Source organism: Anastrepha obliqua, chromosome 1 (assembly GCF_027943255.1).
Source record: "Anastrepha obliqua isolate idAnaObli1 chromosome 1, idAnaObli1_1.0, whole genome shotgun sequence".
In the NCBI taxonomy this organism is placed as follows: Eukaryota; Metazoa; Arthropoda; class Insecta; order Diptera; family Tephritidae; genus Anastrepha; species Anastrepha obliqua.
In genome coordinates, this window is record NC_072892.1 from 169301070 (window position 1) to 169324129 (window position 23060).

At 34.8% G+C, this 23060-nt stretch overlaps 1 protein-coding gene across 1 annotated transcript in view; it reads right to left on the reverse strand.

The window, feature by feature from the left end:
- Positions 1-23028, reverse strand: part of LOC129240683 (mitochondrial coenzyme A transporter SLC25A42) — a 65337-nt gene extending 42309 nt beyond the window's left edge. Inside the window, exon 1 of the mRNA XM_054876623.1 lies at positions 22313-23028. The gene's annotated coding sequence lies outside the window, so the exon portion shown is untranslated. The remainder of the gene's footprint in view (positions 1-22312) is intronic.
- Positions 23029-23060: the final 32 nt, after the last annotated feature.

A 23060-nucleotide genomic window follows, 5' to 3' on the forward strand; every position in this document is an offset into this window, starting at 1 on the left:
AAAATAGTGTATCGAGGCCAGAGGGGACTATTTTGAATAAATAAACTCGAAGCTAGCAGAACAAAGCTCCTGTCGTTTCTATTTTAGCTCAGTCTTGATTATGTTGGACTTCACCTTGTAGCCTAGCCTGCGCGAATTAATAAAACGCATTTCGCTGCTATTGTTTATTTTGCGTCCGATTTCTATGTAGTTCCTTTCTACTACAATTATCGCAGAGGGCGATGACATTCTTTTCCTTCCTACATGCACCTGGATAGAGATAAACACTTGTGGAAGTTGCATGTAGTTAAATGCGCACTTTATATTGGCCCACCTTGTATTTTCATAATCACACACTCCTAAGAAATGTGTAGCAGTAATGAAAACAATACTTCATTTATAAAGATTTATTTATTTATTATAGTATAAATAGCAATGACAATGAGAGCGAAAAATACGAGTATGTACACAACCGCGTAGATTTTCGCACGAGTTGATTTGAAGCTGAAATTTATAATCGAAATTATCGCTTTGCATTTCACACATTGAAAAGCATTTTTATGCATTGCACTACTGTTTTTATACCCATGCGATTTTGTTGCATAAGGGTATTATAATTTTCCTCACATAACGGTATGTAACAGCATAAATGAAACGAGATATAAGGCCTCTTCGATTCGTCATGCGAATAGATGAAGCAGGAATTGAAATTGCTCCGCTACTTCCTAACTTTCGTTTTAACTCTCGCTACTCCTCTGAACTTAACAGATGAGTAGTGAAGCAGGTAGCGCAAAACGCGCAATTAGTTGTTTTACTCCTCTCCAAGCAACGTTTCGTTACTGCTAGTAGGTTAGAGCGCTAGTCAAAAAAAAATTTATTACTCTCTATAATAGTCCGGGAGCCAGGGGTCGATTTTGGACTGCGTTTTTATACCGTTAAATTCTTGACTATACTTGTGATTTAGCTATCATGAATAACGAAAGTGAACGTCAGCTGGCGCACCCGCGCTGGGTGTGATTGTGGGAGGGTACGAAACGTGTCGAAAAAAAATTTCTACCAACTCATTTAATACCGGCCGAAATTTTTTTCATGTATTGTTGACATTTAGTGGAATAAAAAAAAAGTCAGCTGCGCCGTAGAGGGGGGAAAACACGTCAGCTGAACGCTATGATACATTCTTGCTTCGGCTGACGGTCTTTCCACCGCTATAAACGCAGCTGACCATCATTATTATATTTTCATATGTGTCCAAAATTATGTAAAAAAATTTCAATGGGCATAAAGTAGTTTTACTTTTTAATTTATTTTACAAGTTCGCCTGTTCAGCTGACGTATTTTCCCCCCTCTACGGCGCAGCTGACTTTATTCTACTAAATATCAACAATACACAAAAAAAATTTAAATTAAATGAGTTGTTAAAAATTTTTTTTCGACACGTTTCGCAGCATCCCACGCACGTACCCACCGCTACTGGACCAGCTGACGGTCGGTTTCGTCATCCATTGAATGGCGTCTGCCTTCAGTATTAAAATCAGTCGGCATGAAATGATGTGGTCAAAATGACCCCTGGCTCCCGGACTATATAATTGGAGTAGTAGCAGAACACTTGGAATCGGCGCTACTTGCGAAATTTTTCATGTGTACTCCAGCTACCGCTACTGCTCTCACTTCTGTTGCGTTATTACTCTCACTTCTGTTGCGCTACTACTCCCATATCTGCTACTTCAGCAGTGTTCGTTTTTGTTTTCTTAGTTGCATTTTGTATGCGGTTTTGCGGTGTTACACTAAAAATATAATCGACAAATTACAGGTGTGTTCGTATCCTGCAGGTCGCAGGTATGGTTGAATACAACTTAAGGGGTTATATACCTTGTGAGCCCGAAAAAAGGGACGATTGTCATAATAAGAATACATTTTGGTGTTTTTATTTTAAAAAATGTTATTATTGTTGATATCGCCCCTCCCCCGAAACGCCGTTTTTTAGAAGAGGCTTGCGGTGATCACGGTAGCGCATGAGCAGCTCAACTGAAATCAAAAAAATTAAATTACTATGTAGAAAAATGTTTTTTAGTGAATCTGAACGGTTCATTTACACAAAAAAATTTGTCTCGATATGAAAACCGCTTTGCACCAAAAAAAAAAACGATTTTTGAGGGGTTGAAAATTAAAAAAAAAATTAATTCCAGCGAACTATGCAAATATTTATAAAAAGTAAATCGTTCAGATTCGCGAGGTTGTAACTTCGAATAATTAAAAAAAAAGTTTATGCAAATCGGTCAAATTGTTCCTGATAAATAATGATCACCGCCACGGTAATTTTCAAAAAACACGACTTCGAGATAATCGCGTCTAAAATTTTGCGTGCACTTCATTTCCAAGAAAGGTCGCGCACTTCCACGATCTGTAACTTTCGTTCTAGTGCTCCGATCTTTATGATTTTTTGAATTTATATTTTTAAGATGATGTACTTTTAGTGAATTAAGTGGAAACAATATTAAAAAAATCTCTTTAAAGTTCACTTAAGAATTTATTTCCTGCTTACACATTTCAAATCATTAAATGGATTAATAAAAATAAATTATTAAACGGGTAGGGCAAAATTTACCGAGTCTCAGAGACTTTTACTAAGACTAATTTAAACGTTTCGTAAATACGTCAAAAAATCTCACTCTAAAGTTGTTTCTATAGCGGTCGCCCCTCGGCAAGCAATGGCAAACCTCCGAGTGTATTTCTGCCATGAAAAATCTCCTCATAAAAAAATATCTGAGGTTTGCAGTCGGCTTGAAACTGTAGGTCCTTCCATTTATGGAAAAACATCAAGGCGCACACCACAAATAGGAGGAGGAGCTCAGCCAAACACCCAAAAATGGGTGTACGCGCCAATTACATGCACAGTGACCGACAAAAGCCTATATTAACTCTAAGTAATATTGCTTCTTAGTATTTAGTTGGTCCACCATTAGCTGTAGCTGTAATTGAGAGCTTCAAGCCGTCGTGGCGTCGAGGGGACCAAATTTGTTAACTCTGCAGAAGTTTTATTGTTCCATGCTTCTATTAGTCGTTCTTTGAGTACTCAAGCGCTTGAAATCGGATTTTTTCTAATTTTTCGAACTAAAATTCCCCAGACCATTACATTGCCGCCACCATGCTTCATTGTTGATACCAAGTACCAGTATTTTTTTTCTTTCACACTTTTGCTCTACCATCGCTACCGAATATATTAAACTTCAACACATCCGTAAACAAAAGTTTTTGCCAGAAATCCATCCTCTTTTCCCTGCGTGCTTTGGCGAACTCCAGGCGAAGTTTACGATTTTTTTCAGAAATAAGAGGCTGTTTTCGTGGTGTTATACTATGAAAGCCGCTTTTGTTCAGAGCTCTTTGAATTGTTCTTGGATGAACACACTTGTTGGATGAGCTTGCTATATCCTCGGCCAATTTCGGAGCAGAAACTTTTGGATTTTTGTCCACTTCTTTTAGAATCAAGCTGACGTCTCTGCGAGATAGTTTGCTCGGGCGGCCACTGCGCGGCTTATTTTCAGTGGAACCGTTATTTTTAAAGTTTTTTACAAGTCTGGACTGTTGCACGACTTAAGTTTAAGATTTTTGAAATTTCGCCATATGATTTTTTTTCTTTCCTATGCTGAATAACTAAATTTCTAACGTCAACTGATATTTCTTTTCGAGGAGCTATTGTAGATGCTTAAGTACTCAAATTGCAACTAAAATCAATATTAGCAAAGCAACAAACATAAGGAAAGGAAAGAAATAGGCAAACGGTATTGTACCGTTATCACAACATAGGATATCAGAGTACATGCTAGGAAACCGCTTCTGTATGTACACTTTTGTCAACGCTGTTTTTGCGTTTTTTTAGCATAACTGTGTTGTTTTATGTTAAAGAATGGATTTGTTTTAGTTAAGTCGATTATATTTGAAATGAAATTACATAAATACAGTTTTAAGCAAAATATTTGTACTTTGTAAACAACGAAAGGGAGGAGTGTATGTAGATTTCTGTCGGCCACTGTATATTTATTTGATCTATGAGATTCAAAAACAACTAATGAACTATTGAAAATCGTGTTAAAATATAATTTTTTTCCTTCCACGAGTTAGTGTAATTTGTGTAAAAGGAGAATTAGGTGTAATTTTTGCAAATGGCGTCGTACATCAATTTGACACTTGTGAACTAGACAGCTGCAGTCAGGTCAAAATAAATATTTTCATCACTCAAAACCATTTTTTAAATTAATGAAACTTGAAATTGAAAACTTCAAAAACAAATTGGATGATTAATTTTGCGGTCCGAACCGTATTTGGTCTTCCTTACTTGTTTTTGTTCGTATTGTTGTTATATTTACGTTTTATTATACTTACATTGGTTGCTCTATATGTATGCATGTATGTATGCCTGTATGTACGCATTTCGCAAATATGGCCACAATACGGAAAATGCAAAACGCAAAACGCAAAACGCAAAAACGACCTCACAGGCCGACAATGTAGTATGTAAACAAAAGGCAACACGAATCAAAACAACAAAATAACAGCAACGAAATATAAATAACAGCAACACCAAGTGCAGAAACTTTTTGTAAGCTCAACACAACAGTAAACAGCTGATTGAAAGCAATTGAACAATTACGGAACGTGTGTCAAAGTCTATGGTTTTTGTCATCGCGTTGACAAATTGAGTTGCGTATGCGAGTGCATGAATAAATTTATGTATATGCACTTACATGCATACATATATACAGACGTACGAGTAGATTTCGCAGGCCTGCACATTGCATTTTGTAATGCAATTATTTTATTTTTAGCTCGCTGACATTAGATTTGAAATTTTTCTGTGCACGTCACGGTTGACCGGTAGTGCTGTGCATTTGCAGACAGAAATGGATGTGCAATTTAGCTACAGAATTTTATAAATATAGTCAGTTTCATCTGCGTACTATGCATCCATTTATTAGGCAAAAAGCGATTGACGCCATAACGGTTTTCATGGTTTTCGTTAAGCGTTCTGCGTTATTTGTATGTAAATGCTAGATAAATTTGAATTAGACGGAAATAGGTAAATGCCTGTGCGACTATGCATATGACTTTGAGAGAAGGGCTCTTACGACTGTGACGTGCAGTATTAAAAAACTAAAAACGTTAAATGAAATAAAATGTGTGAATAAATAAATAAATACATACATATGTACAATGCATGATGGAAAGAATAATGAGATGGCGCCTATCGTGGTACCGTTACTTTGCTCTCAGCAAATTCGACAATGAGTGACGTATTAGCGCCAGTATGGACAGATTACCATTTTCGTAACTTGATTTAGGATTTTTATTTTTTTGTTATTTAGTCTCGGAAATTTACTTGTTTCTTCATGGAATTTTTCTAGCCTGTTTTAATTAAAATGTAATGTTTATAATTCTGTGAAATATATGTACCTACATTTAAAAAAAAAAATTAGTTCAATAATTCACTCAGTTTTATTTAGCTTTACTTTTTTTAAACATCTGGTCGATTGCAGTTGTTGTTGGTGTTCTTTTGCTTTCAGCACTCAAATCTCTCTCTCACTACTGCAGTGTTGCCTAGCTTTAGATATAAAAACGCACTAAAATGCCAATTTTAAAAAAATAAAACACCAAATTTTTATTGAATTACTTAAAAACTTTGTATGCGTGACAAATTGTCTTTAAAATGTGCGTTTTTTTAAATAAATGAGTTATGGTTATGTAAAATTTAATTTATGAGTTTTTTTTATTTAGCGAAACTCTTTTGTTAAGGGAACGACTTTTTTGCGATATTTGAGGTTATGTAACTAGATAAGGTACTCTTTTTGTGAAAATGTCGTTATGGTTTTTTCAGTATTTTCTGATATTTTGTGGCTTATTTTTACTATGAATACACCTCTTGATGTCCTATGCCCCACTAAGGATTGAGGACCGGAAGAAACGGTAACACCTCTATGGTTCTAATTCGCATTCAGTAAATTCAAACACTTTTTAAAATGTGTAAAAATGTTTTTAATCTTAAGAAGAGATGAGTGAAAAAGAATTTAATATTCTAACATAATCTTAAAAGGAGCAAAAAATTAAATTTACACTTTCAAAATATCAAATTTTATAAGAACCATCAAATTTTCATTAACACTAAAATTTTCTCAGAGTGACCTTTTTTAACATTCCTTTGTTTGATAATAATAAAAACTGTATTTTTTTGTTTTAAGTTACAGTTTCGGTACCTGAAAATTAAAAACAAAAAGAAACAAACACTAAATTAAAAAATGTTCGCATTTTGGATATAAAAACGCACTAAATTTATTTCGAAGAGCAAGTGGTTGGCAACACTGCACAACTCAGCTAATGCGACGTCACGCACTCTCTGATGGGCTCAATCTTGTTTCTATTATTCTTGCATACAATGTAATATACAAATTCATGTAAAGGGTGTTTGTTACGATAAGTGTGGGTCACAAATGTCACCAAATTTTATTATTCCATATTAAGTTACTAAATTTAAAATTTTTTGAAAATTAGATTTAGATAAAAAGGAACCAAGCAGGCTGGAATGGGATAATGAATTATAGTCTCTAAGTGCACGAGCGATGGCTGCATTACTCGCAAATTTAGTCTTAAAGCTTCCCCCATAAATCGGATAAACATTACGAAGACTCTTTGTCTCTTTGTGGATCATTAAGCTTATCCGCTGAAGTAGAACTGGACAGTCGACGATGCCATTAACAATACTGAAATAAACGGAAGTGAAAGGAGTGCCCTTCTCTTTTCTAGAGATTTTAAATTAATTAATTTAAGCCGAGAATTATAAGCTGAAACAGGGGACTCAAATTGTAGGGCACGTAATGCCTGCTTAAGAAAAAAATTTTGAACGCGCTCTAATATATTAATCGAAAGGTGATCGTAAGGTCTCCGAATGATAACAACAGACTCTAAGCGAGAACGAACAATAGCCGTAAACAGCAGTTAATAGGTATACGGACCAGAAAATTCAGATGCATTGCGACGAATGAAGCCTAATTTGGTTTTTTTTGTTTTGAAATAATAAAATTAATGTGACTACTAAAGGAAAATTTTCAAGTTCCTTAAGGGGGGTTATACGCAGTTATGACTTTCAAAAAAATCGATTTTTTATTGCATTTTTGTAATGTACATATATTCAAAAGTATACGCACGAAATTTGAAGTAGATCTAAGCAATACTTTCGGAGTTATACCTAAATATGTAGAGATGCCTCGGCACGTTTTAAGGTAGGTATTGAAACTTTAAACGTGTTTTTTTCAAAACGGCATTTTTCAAGTCGGTGTACACGATATCTCGAAAACGGCTTGTTTGATCGGTCAACCGTTTTAACTCAATCTTTAAAGATACATTTTCTAGTAATTAATCGTTCCTTTTGTAAATCTGATACTTATTTTCCATTTTATAATCAATTTACGGCCAAATTGCCATTTTGTGAAAATTCACTATTTTGATTAGCCGAACGATTAATTACTAGATAATCTAATATATTACAATTTGGTTTTTTGATTTCAGATAATCCAATCCTGAGTTACTATGTACACCGTAAATCGTCTTTTTTTAAAGGAGGTTCCAGAAATCGCCTGCAGCGCGCTCTATAATCAACATTTTCATAAATAAAAAATTTTGTTACATTCTTGAAGGATGCTTTTATAACCGCCAAAAATTTTCAAATTAAAATATTCTGAAGTTTCTTCAGGATAAATCCTTGACAACCCGTCTTTTATTTGCTTCATAACTGCGTATAACCCCTTAAACTCTGTTGCACTTTGTAGGGCATTATTAGAAATGGCGTAGGATGTGTTAAAAATGTACTGACGCCTGATGTTAAATGAAAACATTTTTTAATATTCAAAGAAAGACACGACTTCATGCACCAGCGATGAATATGAGTATCCACTGAGTTCTTAAGGGGACCCGGTGGTCTAGAAATTTCAAAAAATCGATTAATTTTTTTTTTCAATATTTCAAAAAAAAAAAAAAAAAAAACTATTCAACCGAACCGTCTGAATATGTTGTTCACAACATCAATGGCTATCGCCTGTACTAGAATTAAATTATTATTTCAATTATTTCGTATTTTCTTAATTAAAAACTGAAAAAAAAATCCATTTTTAGAGTGTCAAATTCAAAACCGCGCCCTTTTGTAAATTTTGTTTATTAAATTTGTTTGGTTTTTGTGTTTTAGATAAATAGAAGAGCCAAAACGGAGAACAGCATCCGGGTACAATTTTTCGGGAGAGTCAACTTCAGCGCCATTTTTAAAATTATTAAAGTTAAAATTTTTTTTTTTTACATCAGTTGTAAAAGTAGTAAAATAAAAAGTCAAAAAAATTTAAATATCGTTTTTAATTTTTTTATTGTAAAAAAAATGTCTGAAAATACCCTAAATTTTCGAGCTCTCGACCACCGGGACCCCTTAACAGATGAGAAAATTTTTAAACCATCCACGAAGAACACCAAATTTGATAGGGTACACTAGACTAGACTAGTTTACTGCCAAAACACTGCCATAAGGACTGCGACAGGATGTCTACTGATGTCCCCAATACAACACCTTCATGACGAGGCCCATATGCTACCTGTGAAGGAGCATAATAAACTGTTCAGCAAGCAGTTCCTGCTAGGGTGTTACCGCAGGTCTCACCTATGCAGACACCTGCTTGAGTCTGAGCCACCTCCCAGGCATGTCAGGAGGCACTTCCTTTATTACGCGGACGAGATCCAGGACAAAACAGACCGACAACTACTGGATCGGACAGTGCACAGACAGACAATCAACGACATTCATCGGGAGACCTTAACCATCTTCTTAAGCTCCCGACCCCTGAATGCCGTCATCGGAGTACAATCACCACCCATCGCAGACGGAGAGCTCCAACTTCCCCGAGAGTATCTCGTAACCTTGACACAATTACGTTCTGGATACTGTAGAAGGTAAAACTCCTACCTATCCAGAATTGACCTTGACATACTAAACATACATATATCCGGCATGTGCAGGCACCTCGCACGACACTAACCATCTTTTCACATGCCCCACTCATCTAACACCCCTCTCCCTCTGGACCCAACCTGTCTAAACAGGCCTATAATTACCAATATTATTTTTTCTTCCACTTTTACAAAAAAGGTATGATGGTTGAAAATTTTCCATCATTTAAGAAAGTGCCATAGATAAAGATTTATTAAGACTAATCTCAAGAGAAATTGCTAACGCTGGATATACGAGGCGATCAAATACAAAAAGCCCTATGATTTAGAGCCCTTCATGCAAATACAATGTTGATCAAGCAACGAGTCGCTTCCTCTTAAGGTCTTTAAGAAAAACATCGTACAGATTTGAGTCAAAGAATTCACTATCATAAAAGCCAACCACGTCTCAACATTAACAATAATGTCACAAGCCTCAGCTGTACCAAACTGATGCACTATATGTATAAGATTTAGTCCTTAAACCCGAAGTATTGTGATAAAAGTTCGTCCTTTAGCCCATTATTAATCTTGGTAACTTCGCTAGGGTCACTCAGTGTCACATTGGTCGCGAATGAACTTTGTTTTTGAAAAAAAAAAAAAAAAAAAAAAAAAAAAATGGAACAGCCTTACTCTAACGTTAGCTGGCCAAAGAGATGCATGTAATATCCAATCAATGTCTAGTTTAAAATTGATCAACGCCAAATTTAAAATTGATATAAAATAATAAAAAGTTAATAAAAATGATTATTTAGTTAAAGTCATGATATCATTACGGAAAGAAAATGTTACATGCAGCAAGAATTTTGAATTTAAATTGCAAGACCAGCCATTTTGACTAGTCTGGCAAATCTATTGTTAATTTCACGGTGGAGAGAATACAGCAAGTGGCTACATACGGGAACCGCTACCCCGTTCTCAGTGAATTTGATGGAATGAGTTGATTGGCTAGTTTGGCATTAGTTTTCATTTTATTGTTGTATAGTTTTATATTAGGCCTCTTGTATTCGCCATTTCCCCGCTCGCTATCTCTATGCTCGATTAAATTGTCGAAAAATTTGCATGCGAAAGCAACAACAACAAAGTTATCGAGTAAGATTCGCTATTTGCTAAGTATTGGCGAAAAAGGAGGCCTATTTTGATTATTATACAGAAAATTCGCCGTTCTCTTTCCTGTTTGTCCAGCGAGAAAGACTCTCACGGATGTCGCAATCTTGTAATTTATTATTCTTGTTTTAATTTCAAATGCTTTTTTTTGTTTTTGTGGTTTTTTTTTGCTAATAATGCAGGCGGCTACCGTAGCCCAATGGATAGGTTAGCGCGTGACTACCATTTGAGAGTGTGTGTTTTCGAATCGCCTCGCATGAAACACCAAAATGAAGAAAAAGTTTTTTCTAATAGTGATTGCCCCTCGGCAGACAATGGAAAACCTCCGAGTGTATTTTCGCCATGAAAAAGCGCCTCATAAAAACCATTTGCCGCTCGGAGTCGGCTTAAAAACTGTAGGTCTCTCCATTTGTGGAGCAACAACAAGACGCACACCACAAATATGAGGAGGAGCTCGGTCAAACACCCAACAAAAGTGTACACGCCAATTATTTATTTTTATTTATTTTAATGCAATACCCTTTCTATATCTAGAAAGATATGTATGTGTTGTTGGTTTTATTTACAACACCTTTTCCATACCAATAATGTGTGCACATAGTCCCACATCCAATTGTATTTCTGTTTGCCGTCTTTATTTATAGATTTGCACTATAATTCAAGATACTAAGCAGTCGAGCAATGCAAGAGTCGCCGCCAACAAGCGAACGAAAATAAACTTAGATGTAGGAATATAAATACGTATTAACGCACTTCATACATACATACACATGCACACCTACATATACACATACACATATTTTTGTACGTGCTTGGACATAAGAATGGAGAACGTTGGAAGAGAAGGAAACTTGCTTGGTTATGTGGACTTTGAACTTTACCGGCGGTAAATAACGAAACAGATAGAAGTAGCAAGTAAACAAGTAGCAAAAACAAGCTTTTATTAAGACACTCTGCGAAAGTGTTGTTCACTTACATAAATGTGCATACATACATACATATGCATATATATAAAAAGGTGCAAATATGACAAAATAAACAAACACATACAGATAAATATACTGATTGCCGCACTTTATTGAATGATTAAAAAATATTACACATACATACATACAAATGTATGGAAGTACGCAATTAAGTTAGGCGCAGCCGAATTTATAAGATTAAATAAATTATACACACTGACACATTGAATAAAATTGAAAAATCTTATAATTAGCGCTCCAAAATATATCAAAGCTTTATTTCGGGTTAAATACAGTTATGTACATACTCCAAATTTCGCAATTGTCAGCGTTGTAGTGGCTAAGTTCTCTCAGTAGTTCGAGAGTAGACGAACCAACGGTTTACGGTAAACCAACAAATTGTTTAGTATTTACAATTTGGAAAGATCAAACAATCAAAATCACACAACCGATAATTGAGAAATTATAACAAATATTGATGCTAATCGAATTTTTATTGCTCAGAAGCGAGCACTGCTTATAAATATATGTACATATACATGTATATATGTACGTCCATTTAGGTACAGAAAGCAAAGGTGTAGTCAACATCAGACTGTTAATTGGCTCTCAGCGAATCAGCTGGGACGTAACAGAAGCTGTAACAGCGGTTTGTTAACACCAGAGGTCCTGCAAAATATGTATGTATATCACGAAATCAACGTAAAACACGAGTTGTCTTCTTCAGTTATTTAAGACGCCACATTTCTAGCAGCTAAGGCGCCTATCAGCTGTTTAACTGCCCAGTGATTAGCATATGGTGAAAAGAATTGAGAAGGAATGGCCAATAACAGACCGTTATCCGGCTCTCAGAGAATTCGACAGAATCAGTTGATAGGCTGATGTAACTGGGGTCACATAGCGGTTTACTTACGAAAAACTAAGATTGTGTTAGTGAAACTAAGTTGTGTCACTTCATTGACATCTGAACAACGACTGATTGGACAAGTGTGTGAATACATGTGAAATGATCGTGCAGAATTCGGCTTCCGAATTCTCCATGATGTGGTAGCCGAAATTCCCCTCACAATTTTCATTTTCAAATCTTTTTCGGATTAGCAGTGCTGCCGAGTAATCAAATGAGTTCGTGGGTGCGGTCTCACATAAAACGAGAGAGTAACGCATCTATATAGTTATCCATGGTCTGAATAACGGATAACTGGCAGAGTGTGAAAGCTCTGTTAGTCATAACTTAGACTTAATCTGGTTTTCATAGAAACTTAGAGGTTACCGTCATCACGATTGTGCAAGTAATGCAATTGCAGTTGTATGCTCATAAAAGGAGAGCAAACAATCAAAGGAGACGCTCAAAATTTTGGGGTTGTTTACTGTCGGTTTTTACATCGACTTTTACCTTTAGCTGTATTAGTAATTTGACCTCCTTCATCCAGCTGGTAAAGAGGGTCGCCGTGGATTTTGTAGGGGAAAGTTGGAGATTCGTCGCAGTGCAAAAGTGATAAAGCTTTATTCGTTTGTTGACTTTGCTTTTATATTCAACAGTTCTCTTTGACGTGTTTCGATATGCTTTACATTTGCCCGAAAAATCAATTTTGTAGGCAAATTTGGTAGAATTTCATTAAAAAAAAAAAAGAGGTTGTCTGTAAAGTAGGTTTACTGACGATAGTTTAACGTGATAACGTCATAAGAAAATACTGATTGAATGGTTGCATTTGTCAAAAGAAAATTTTAATTTTATTTGTTTGATAGATATTTTGTATGGATATGGAGAAGGAGGTAAATGGAATCGTAATGGAATTGATCAAGTTACATTTACACAAACGTGAAAAATTAGGAAAGAATGATCAAATTCATGAAAGATATGTTCAATTTCGATTGTTCATCAGACGTTAATAAGTCAAGACACATTACACTCGAAACACCCCCTTTCATTTCCTACTTTTCCTATCATTGTCCTATGCTCAACAGAGAAATGGTTCATTACCATGCACACAGGAAGAAGGCATATGCAAATACAAATATGTGAATTTATATACCTACATATGCGCATATACATATTTATATATGCTTCCTCAAGTAGGAGAGAGCCAGATGTCGAACGTTGCCGAATGCGGGGGCCGATTGTGTCTTTGTCGTTCATTCCGCGCTTTCGCTTGCAGTTCAAGCAAGGTAACGGCGATTGAGCTAGGTAACGGCGATTGAGCAAGATAACGATGAATGACCAAGTTAACGACACATTTTATCATGCGTGCAGCCGGCTAAATTGAATTATAAGACGTTATCACGTCAAAATGTGCAAAAACTTTATTGTAGGAGAAGAGGTCGAACTTCTACATTTGATGAGAGAATAAAGAGATGTACGCATTTTGTTTTTGCGATATACATATATGTTTTACCTTTCCGTATTGATTTAAATGGCACCGGTAATCGTGCCCAGAATATACGAGTAAATACATAAAACCGAAGTCTCTTCTCTCTACGAAAATTCCTTTTAGTTAATCGGCGCTCTGATGGTTGGTTCTTCAACAAATTCCTAAGTCAAAGCACGTTTATTTTCCAATGCAATTTATTGAAACAACAAGCCAACAACAAAAATAATGCCAGCCTGTCAATCAGCTGTTTCATGTACATACATATCCATATGTAAACAAAAACCGATGGTATTGTTGAAGCAGCAAATGTTAACCAGCGGAGTGACTGTCTGTTAAACTTGTCGAGGGCATACATGTGTATATGTGCGTATGCATGTACATAACAGAGAGTTCAAAGAACGTACCTCATTATGTACTTGCTTACTCTAAAACACTGGTATGTGTGTTGTTTACTTCTAAATTTTGAACAATGCGGGTGTTAGTCAATTTTGTGCTTCTTTATACTATTCAATAGCATTTTAAATCATTAAATTTATCTACATTTGTTGAGCCTATGATAAGGCGGTTGTTGATATTATATTTTCTAAAGGTTTTGTTTATTTAATACCTGTCATAAACTTCAATAGTGCAAGAATTTTTGTTAACGTCACGCCTTTCTTGGAGCAGCTATGTTCCTGACAATAGATTTTATAGATATGTAATTATTTTAGTTTAAATTATTCATTAGGCTCGTTTATCAAGACTTTAATATGTAAAAAATATATGTAGATAAGATAGAGTAAAAAAGGAGCACCACAGAATTTGGCCAAATTACTCGTGTAGAGGATTATTCAACAGATACATAATAATTTTTTATTTAGTTACAAATAATCTTATATTTTTTTAGGCATACGAGTATTAGTGAATTTAATTATTTCCATTATAGCTAACGACTTGAACTCCCAGTTAGCTTCCTTCCCTCTCGGTACACATTAGGTCAAATCTCGTATGAAAAAGTTCGTATAAAGCATATTTAACTCCCGAAGAACTTCTTTTATCATTTGAATCGCCGAAAATTTCGTTAAAGAAACTCAGGAAGAATATCAAGAGCGATATTACCAACGATTTAGCCAATATGCGAGATGTGATGGAAAATTTAATTCTATACTCATTAAGATTTGTGCCGCACTGGGAGTGCATATCAGCTCGATATACAGCTGTTGTCAGCTAATTAGAAACGCTCCCTTTTGATAAACGCTTGATGAGCATAATATTAAACTGTTTAAATTTACCGTTATTTTTCTCATAAAATCATTTGCATTGCTTTTGTTACTCTATTTACTACCCAATGCGCCTAGTTTTGTAGTTGTGAAATTGAAGTACCGTTAATATTATCCAACGCAGTGCATGGGTTACTTAGTTCAAGGTAAATAAACTGAGACGAGTAATTAGAAACAGTTGTTCAATGGAAGCATATTCGGCAAGTTGTGTTATTTTAATAGTAATATAATCGACTTTTTGGTATGTATATGTTTTAAATTGATTGTTTAAAAGCAACTAAAATATTCGTCTTCAAGATGTGTAATGGGAAAAAGCAGCAGCTGTACACCTGCCCTGCGGAGCTCCATTTTTGACCTTCGTAAAGCTGAAAAGTCGTACAGTGAAATTTCTAAGCAAATCAAATGCTCAAAAAAATGGTTTTTAACGCCTTAAAGCATATCCAACTTTTTAAGACTGTTGAGAATGTTCCACGTAAGAAAAGGCCCCGGAAAACTTCAGCAGAAATTGACCGCAAGATATCAATCATCTCCAAAAGAAACCCAAAAAAGACTTCCACTGACATTCAACGGGAAATTCAGGATCAATATAATTTCGAAATATCCAAGAGGACAATTGCTCGGCGTCTGGTCGAATCTGGACTGCATGGCAGAGCAGCACGCAAGAAGCCCCTTCTAACCAAGATACAAAGGAGACGGCGAGTAGTCTTTGCGAGATCCCATTGGTCATGGACTCCAAATCAATGGAAATATATCGTTTGGAGCGATGAAACCAAGATAAATCGCATAGGCCCAGATGGTAAAAGGTATGTTCGACGGCCAATCAATCAAGAATTCAATCCTCGCTACGTTTCACGGGTAGTGAAGCATTGTGGAAGATCAATCATGGTGTGGGGATGTTTCTGGTGGAATGGTGTTGGCCCAATCCATAGGATTGATGGAATTTTGAATAAGGAGAAATACGTCGATATACTAAAAAATGTAATGTTGCCGTGGGTTGAGGAAAATTTGCCTGTTATATGGAAGTTTCAACAGGATAATGATCCAAAGCACGCGGCAAAGTTGACGAAACAGTTTTTCGACGAAAATTCCATCAATGTTTTGGAATGGCCATCATCCAGTCCGGACTTAAACCCAATAGAGCATCTCTGGGGTAACGTTAAAAAAGCCGTGAATTGCGTAAAGAATTGCGATTAAATTGTTTTCCACTAGTTTTTAAGTTTATCATACGTTTAAATAAAATTGGCAAAAAGTTATGAAAATACGTGTTTAAAAGGTTAATGGAAAATTTATTTTGAAATAAGTGCCGTTTCTAATTAGCTGTCAACAGCTGTATGTACATACATATGTAGGTACAGCGCTAGTTTACTTCGCACGATACTAACCACCATTTCACATGCCACATTAAACCCACTCACCAAACACCCCTCTCCCTCTGAACCCAACCTAAAAAAACAGCCGTTTCGATTAACTAGACGAAGACGACCGGTCACTACTTTGCACTGACAGGGTAAGCTGCTACTACAACAACATCCCGATATCTTAATTATTCTGTATTTTGCTGGAAAAAATTGTGTATGCCCCTATTAAAGCCGTATATAATAAATATTGCTGATATCACTGGATCACAAATTTCAACTTTTTTTCTGCACCAGAGACGCCGTTATGAAATTCCTATGTAAAATCACCGTCTGATTCCGAAAATCAAGGTTATTTTTTATTCTATGGTAACGTTTTTGAGATATTTACGAATTACCGTTATTTCAAAAAAACAAAAAATTGGGCCCACTTAATCATATATATCTCGAAAACGAATTGAGCGATTCCAAAACCGTTTAAAGCTTTTAAAAGGTAATAAAATTTCCTATAAACTGTGTGTAAAACACTTTTTGCTAGGCCCTGCAGATTCAAAGATAACGAACTATCATAACGGATTTTTTAAATTTTTTTAGTAAAAATATAAAAAAATTTGTACTTTGAGAGAAAGGATCTCGAAAACTTTTTACTTTTTCGTGTATTTTTTGTTTTTACTCTAAGCTCTGTTTTATTACAAAAAAAATAAACTTTGATTAAACAAAATCGATGAACTAATACAAAAGTTACAAGCATTCAAGTAAATATATCCATATAGTAAAACTTAAGTACCCTACAAATAGTAGCATATGTACATATGATTCTGTCATATGTACATATGATTCTTAAACTATCTATTTAGGCGACATATGAAATTTATTACACCAATGAAGAGGAGGGAACCAACTTGCCATTCAACGGACTGCTATATTTGTACTACAAAAGTATTTGGGGTTGGAAAGTCAAGAAAAGTAACCTATGCGAGCGTATCTACAGTGTCATTACCAGAACTAAATTCAACGGAAGCTACATTGCCAGAATCAAATTTAACTTTAGTTTCGGCTCCAGTTTCATTGTCAACAGCAGTATCTGATTACGCGGCATCATGTTGTACTGAATTGCAAACGGAAAACGAAAGAAACCCTTTGTCACAAGCACAACTCAATGATTGGATAAGGGATTTGGAATTGTCAAAAGAAAAGGCCAAACTACACGCCTCTCGTATGCAACAATTTAAATTTGTTTCATCCGGTGTTAAGGTAACATATTATATGACTCGTCACGAACAATTCTCCCAGTACTATACGAAGAAGGACAGTGTTTGTTATTGCAAAAACATTGCTGGTCTATTTAAACAGTTTGGTGAACCATATGATTCAAAAGAGTGGCGATTGTTCATAGACGGCAATTAATTAAGTTTAAAGGCCGTATTATTGCATATTGGCAACCAAAAGCCATCTATCCCGATCGCGCATGCAGTAAATGCGAAGGAAACATATGAGACAATGCAAAAATTGCTTGAATTAATTAAATACGAAGAACATGATTGAAAAATATGTACCGATCTAAAAGTCGTTGGAAAGCTATGTGGTCTACAACCTGGATACACAAAATACTGTTGCTTTCTATGCAAATGAGATAGCCGAGCACGTCAAGACCACTACATCATAAAGGATTGGCCAGAACGAATCGCGTTTCAAGTTGGGGTGGATAACATAAAATACTCATACTCCGCTCCACATCAAGATCGGCCTTATCAAAAACTTTGTCAAGGCTTTGGACAAAGAAGGCGAAGCTTTTCATTATTTGAAAACAATCTTTCCACAGATTTCAGAAGCAAAAATAAAGGAAGGGATTTTTGTGGGGCCGCAAATAAGGAAAATAATGGTCAATACCCATTTCAAAGAACTATTGTCACCAGTGGAGGCAGCGGCGTGGGACTCTTTTGAAAAGGTCGTTACTTCTTTTTTAGGCAAACACAAAAGTCCTTCGAGCTGATAGAGAACGATTTAATCAAAAACAATGCGGAAATGGGTAAATAAAAAACACATATAAGACCGTTATATATACAATATATATATATATGTATATAAGACCGTTTTCTCAGTTAACTTTAAAACTAAACAAAAAATGTTAAAGCAAATTTTTAAATTTACATGAGAATATATAGCTCTTAATCTAAATTTATTGCCCTGCTCCGAACAAACAAGAACGACCAAAATTTGTTCTGAATTGGAAGATTAACCCAGCCTAAGAAAATTATATGCTAATGTGTCACTTACGTATTTATCTAATTCCTTTTTTAATTTTCTTTCAGGAGTAAATATGTCTTTAAAAATTCATTTTATGCACTCCCATTTAAATTTTTTCCCGCAAAATCTTGGCGACGAAAGTGACGAGCATGGCGAAAGGTTTCACCAGCAAATGAAAATGATTGAAAGTCGGTATCAAGGATTCTGGGATGTCGCTATGATGGGTGACTACTGTTGGTTTCTCATAAGAGAAATCGATCCTTATATAAATAAGCGTCAAAACAAGACACATAACTTTTTCAATTATAAAATAAGATCATAGAGTTAAGACAGAATACATACAGTACATATGCTATTATTTGTAGGATACTTAAGTTTTACTATATGGATATATTTACTTGAATGCTTGTAACTTTTGTATTAGTTCATCGATTTTGTTTAATCAAAGTTTATTTTTTTTGTAATAAAACAGAGCTTAGAGTGAAAACAAAAAATACACGAAAAAGTAAAAAGTTTTCGAGATCCTTTCTCTCAAAGTACAATTTTTTTTATATTTTTACTAAAAAAATTTAAAAAATCCGTTATGATAGTTCGTTATCTTTGAATCTGCAGGGCCTAGCAAAAAGTGTTTTACACACAGTTTATAGGAAATTTTATTACCTTTTAAAAGCTTTAAACGGTTTTGGAATCGCTCAATTCGTTTTCGAGATATATATGATTAAGTGGGCCCAATTTTTTGTTTTTTTGAAATAACGGTAATTCGTAAATATCTCAAAAACGTTACCATAGAATAAAAAATAACCTTGATTTTCGGAATCAGACGGTGATTTTACATAGGAATTTCATAACGGCGTCTCTGGTGCATTTTGGCTGTAAACCAGTGTATTTAGGGCATAGGATGTCTCACTAAAAAAAAGTTCTGGTTTTGCATGCGGGGTTATACAATTTATTATATTTTAAGGGGACAGATACCTGTAAAATTTCGAAATTTTTTTTTTTTTTCATATAATGTTAATATGTAAAAAAATGGTAGAATATGTAAAAAAAAAATTTTAGAACGTAAATTTAAGTATTTCTTATAAAGGGTGGTTAAGTTTCAAGGGCCGGTGCTGATTTTGAATAAAGTACAGTTTTTTTAGGAAATTATTGTCATTTCTCTTTATTATGATAATACTGGTATGGCTCAATTACGTATGGAACAAAATATCGGCCAAATGGCCGCCGCGGCCTCAGCGGCACACCTCCATCCGATGGTCCAAATTTTCGATGACGCTGAGGCATAATTGCGGCATAGAACATGCCGTTAATGTGCCGAATTATCTCATCCTTTAGCTCTTGAATTGTTGCTGGCTTATCGACGTACAAGTTTTATTTCCAAAGAAGTCCAACGGTGTCGTTGACGTTTAGGTTTGGTTCACATTCAACATCGGACCTTGAAATTTAACCACACTTTATTGTAGATCGTCAATCGTAACGACTCTATTCGTTGCGTTCAAGCGCTGGGAGAGGTATAGTTACGTTGTATTCAAACTTTAGACGCGTTTTTCTCAAAACTATATTTTTCGAATTGGCGTACCCGATAACTCGATAAGTTATTGACCGATCTCCCTGAAATTTTGCACACATCTTTTTTATGATATTAATTTTTATGTATTTACAAGTTTTCGAAAATTTTTCGAAAAAATAATTTTTTCGACGCAAAAATAGTAGGAAAATTAGCCCCAAAATTAATTTTTTTTAAGCTTTTTATTGCGCGAATTTTTTTTTTCTCATTTTTTTAATTCATATAGAAATTATGACATTAACAAACAAAAAAATTTTTGGTTTTTTCTATTCAGGTCACTGACGTTGATGCTACAATGCCCGCCGATTGATAAGCCCCGCTGCGACCTTCCTGGAAGAATTTAGTGTATATGCGGCATTTTAAATTATTAAAAAAAAAATTTTATATATTATTTTAATGTATAAATAAACTGTATGTCAATTTTGAAAAAAATATATTGACTTCTTCATTTTAAATATGGCAGGTAAATATGGCCGTTTACAGGTATCTGTCCCCTTAAGACTTCCGCCAAAATATTTCGGAAAAAATATTAATATTTATTTAATTAGTGAGCTGAACCGATTTAAAAATATCGCCAAAAATCGAGTTTTTTCTAAACAAAGTTAATTTTTAGAAACTATTGTTTTCAACATTTTTTTCATTCAAACACAAATTATTTTAATATTAACTAGCAAACCCGGCCCCCTTCGCTGGGCACACTAAAATAGAATAGATATGGTTTAGAACAGAAAATATATGATTTTCATATTATTTAGTTCTTTATTCTTTATTCAAGCGCTTTGGCATAAACAATATTTTTTGTTTTTCTATTTGTTTTTGAGTAAATATAAAATATAAATTGAAAATCAGGAAAAAAACAATTGCTTTTAAATTTCAAATCAACGCATATGAATAAAGAATCGTCTTTTTTCCTGATCATCCATGAATTTTTCGTTTCAATTTATATGTTTTATTAAGCATTGGAGCTTTTTTAACCATTATCCATTTATATTTTTCAAAAAAAAAAAAAAAGGAAAAAAATGTTTTTTTCCACGAACGCATAATTTCATTCGGATTTCACATTAAATTCTCAAATTTCGTAAGAAATTATTCACTGTTCCAAAATCCACTCCAAAAACATTCACAAACAATTTTTACATGTTGCACTTACGTTTTTTCCTTATGGCATCCAAATCAGAAAGAAATATTGACACATTGTAACTCACACTGTCAATTTGACAGTTCAGTTCCGCCCAAGCGTTAAAAAAGTAAGCCACATTATGGCTGGTTCAAAAGAACGCTGTACCCGTTGCCAGTGCTCCGAATTACAACCAAACTTTACGAAACCCATTTTCAATACTTACTTAACAATGTGCGTAAGTTTGGTTTAATTCGGTGCAAAGACACGGCGGGTCCACGTTTTGGCATATATTTCGAGACCCTAGTCATCAATAGGTATGAAAATTACCCCGTATTAAAGCACTTATCAACAGCTTTCATTTGATATCCATATTGTACAAACACATTCTAGGGTCGACGTTTTGGTCTCTATCTCGAGACCCTAGTCACGGAGCGGATGGAAATACTCTGAACTAAAGCATTCACCAACAGCTTCCATTTGATACCCATATTGTATATACACATCCGAAGGTTACCCGGGTCCACGTTTTGACCTATATCTCGAGCCCTATTTCCAAAATAAAATATAATCCATGTTACTCGTGGATGATGTAGCTTTCGAATGGTGAAAGAATTTTTAAAATCGGTCCAGTAGTTTTTGAGCGTATTCATTACAACCAAACAAACAAACAAAGTTTTCCTCTTTATAATATTAGTATAGATAAAAAGCATATCGGTACATGACGAAAATGGTATCTCACCAAAAAAAAAAGTATATGACGGTATTTGACGAAAAAGGCTTCTCATAAAAAAAATTATCCAAGACGCAAAACGCAAATAGAAGGAGGCTGACGCAAACCGCAAACACCAAATAAATGCTGCAGGCGCCAATTATAAATATATGTATATCAATTTTTTAAGTATTTATACAAAGTAAAATAAACACTAAAACTTGACATAAATTGAAGCACCACAAAAATTGGTCCCTCTTTCTAATCAGAAAAACAGCGGCAACAAATCATTCTACTGTGATCATCATATGCATTTATAAGCACTAATTTTCCTTTTTTCCCTATTTTATATACATATACACATGGGCCTGTCTGACTCCACAGTTTTGGTTCGCACTTTCTATTGAGGGCCCTGTATAGATATACTCGTATGTATGTATGTACGTGCCTATGCACGTTACCCATCACTTTTGAAATGCTAGAACACGACACATGTTTTTGTTGGTGTGGTAATTATATAATTGCCAAATAAAATCTCATTTTTTTCCATTTGGCTTAATTTATTTTATTTTCGTACGCAAATACTCGATATACACATACATACTATGTATGTATGTAAGACTTACCAAGCTTAATCCAGGGGTGTTGCGGTATTTTGCAGGCAATTTACGGTAAGTTAAGCAATGCTGCTGCTGCTGCTGTTCTATGAGCAGTGGGCGGTCGAGCAGAACAAAACGCACTGGCTCGCTCCTGGTACTTCGCAGCGTCTGCCAAAATTCTCAGCTCTATGCGAGCTGTATACAACAAACATCGATTTTTTGATTATTGGCAGTTTCACACCTTGATTAACCACTAAGATTGCAAAAATTTAAAAGTTCTTTTTTTGTAAAAATATATTTTTACGCTTATCACTGATGGTTTAGAGCTCTTTTATTTTAGCGAAAATTTACAACGCAGAAAGTAAAGTATATATTTTTTTTTTGTTTTTGTGTCGCCTTCTAGATATTTCACTTTTTACGCTTCACAAATCACGATTTTGGAATTCACGCGTAGTAATAATTTTATGCACCAGAATTCTTAACACGTACTCTTCTTTCACTCAACTAAAACCGATTAGTGACAGACAATTTCTTTTTAATAAATAATTACGAAACTACTGAACTCGTTGTGTTCTGACATTTCACACTTGTTTTTGTTTAGCTTCGGCTATTTTGTGTATTTTGCTTTGCGCAGGTAGTCATCATGTTTGTTTTGTCAATTCTTTCATTTAACGCTATTAGTTGTTATCTCTTTTTATCTTGTTGCGAACTCTACCGAATACTTGGTAGAGCGAGTGGATAAGAGCGATGGAGCGTACGAACAAAAGTTGACTGT